Source organism: Otolemur garnettii, unplaced genomic scaffold, assembly GCF_000181295.1.
Source record: "Otolemur garnettii isolate 467f Iridium unplaced genomic scaffold, OtoGar3 scaffold00100, whole genome shotgun sequence".
Classification (NCBI taxonomy): domain Eukaryota; kingdom Metazoa; phylum Chordata; class Mammalia; order Primates; family Galagidae; genus Otolemur; species Otolemur garnettii.
In genome coordinates this window covers 3,695,882-3,698,332 of record NW_003852495.1, presented here as the reverse complement: position 1 = coordinate 3,698,332, position 2,451 = coordinate 3,695,882, and positions in this window count along the sequence as shown.

Below are 2,451 nucleotides of genomic sequence, written 5' to 3'. Positions count from 1 at the left end.
TATGCCACACAGCAGGAGGCGAGCAGCAGGCAAGCAAGTGAAGCTTCATCTGTGTTTACAGCAGTTCCCCATCACTTGCATCACCACCTGAGCTCTACCTCCTGTCAGATGAGCACAGTATTATATTCTCACAGAAGTGCAAACCCTATTGTGAAGCACATGTGTGTGTGTGGGGAGGTGGTCCTAGGTCATGTGCTCCTTATGAAAATCTAATACCTCATGATATGCACTTGAATCATCCCGAAACCATCCCCCTCCTCTAGGTCTGGCTGTTTCAACTTTAAAGTCCCTAAATAAAGACATCTTATACAACAATGACAATAATCAACAAATAGCAAATCCATGGAAAAGTTCAAGGACTACATTGTAAATACACTAAATCTTTCCCACTGCCAAATTCTGTACAGAAGCACTAAGAATCATCAGTTTATAAGATCCTTAGGGATAAGACCTAATAAAACTAGAATGGCCACTCAGTCACACTGGATAAAACTTCAAATAGATACTTACTAAAATCTTCTATAAGAAAACCTATCACAGTAGGTAAAAATTTTGCCACAATATTAAATGCTGGAGGAAACGTTTTTGGATGATGAAGAATGTGGCCAGATCATATCTCATCTGTAATGAAATTAATTGGAAAAACTGTAAAGGTGGGATATGAACTAGAAGTATATCCTAAGAGACTGAGTCTATATCTAAGTTGATTTTACACAACTGTTTCATTCCACATGTTACATGGTGTATGTATACACACACATACACACACTTATATTCTGGATGGGTATAAGTATTTTTTCCTGTCAAAAAGTCAGCACTTACTAATAGCCAATAAATGATTAAGAGTTTGATGTTTCCTACATTCTATCTATCTAATGATACAGGAACACATTAAGCTGGAATATTTATTCATGATTTGAATTACATAAGCCTTAATCAAAATCTTTATTGCCAATATAACTTTCTGTCCTCTGGAAAAGAAAAGGCCTTAACTGAATTAGAAAGTTATACCCATTAAAGATCAAAAAGTTCTCCAGAGAACTTCCAGAAGCAGGTGGTCCACAGAAACTGATTGTTAACTCCCAAGACCTCAGAATACACAGATGACCACACAAAATAGGCACTTCTGCCTATGACGATCAGAACAAGATGATTCTGTCACGCTCTCTTTTATATATTCTTGTCTATTATTCCTTTGATAATACTCTTTTCTTTACTGATTTAAACTTATAAAATTCTGATTTAGTTATCATATCCCCGTTTCTTAACTAGAAATGATCATCAATCTAACAATGATTTATTTCTCCAAAGCTAGTATAGCCAATCAAAAAAATAATATAAAAGTATGTTACACTGACTTTATCAATAATGATACCTTTGGAGGACAATACATAAGGGAATAAAAATGTCCTTGTTCTGGACAAGGAAGATATAGATATATCCCTAGCATATAACTGTGACTGCCATTATACCAATTAGGGATAATACATTTATACCCATTAAAACTAATCATTTCCTTTGGGTCATAACTTTTTCCTATATGGAATTCAGGATCAAGGGTTTCAGTGCCAACCCAGGACCAAGGTTAATTATTCTATGGGGCTTTTGGTTAGGCTGTTTCAAGATTATGGCTCCCTAGTATCCTCAAGTTGACTATATCTTCTTATAAAGAATCCAAAAAGATAAATCCCTTTCTGAGGAAAGACTCCTAAGGTAACCATCTAGTGATCTATCCCAAAGTAGTTAGATATCTTGAGGAGACCATCAAAAATGTATTCCCTTACTTTGGCTGACCTAGTAAATATAAAGCTTTGGCTCACAGCAAACAAACTGAAATTCCTTAATCAAATGTCTTAGTCCATTTCTGCTGCTATAACAAAATATCTGAGAGTGGGTAATTTATAAACAACAGAAGTTTATTGCTTACAGTCTGGAGACTGGGAAGTCCAAGGTCAAGGCCTTGGTAGGTTTGTTGTCTGGTGAGGACCCTGCTGTCCACTTCCAAGATGGCACCTGGCTGCTGTGTACTCCAGAAGGGTTGGAGGCTGTTGTCCGCATGTGGTGGAAGAGAGAAGGGCAAAAGGGCCTAATCTAGTTCCTTCTATCCCTTTTATAATACTTTGCCCTCATGACTTAATCACTTCCCAAAGGCCCCACCTCTTAATTCCACAGCAACGGAGATTAAGTTTCAACATGAATTCTGGAAGGGAGACATTCAAACCATAGAACCAAAATAGCTATGGGCAATAAAATAGCCATGAATTTTCTTTTTCTACCAGAAAGTTGTCTGCACCTAACATTTCATATTGTACCTGGATTAACAAAACAGTTGCCTGAACATCTGTTTAGTCTTAAATGCTTCCATAGAGCCACTGCCCTAACAGACGATATGAACAACAAAAGAGGGCACAAAGAATAAAAGTTCCCACCCTCCCAAGAACAGACTTCAAA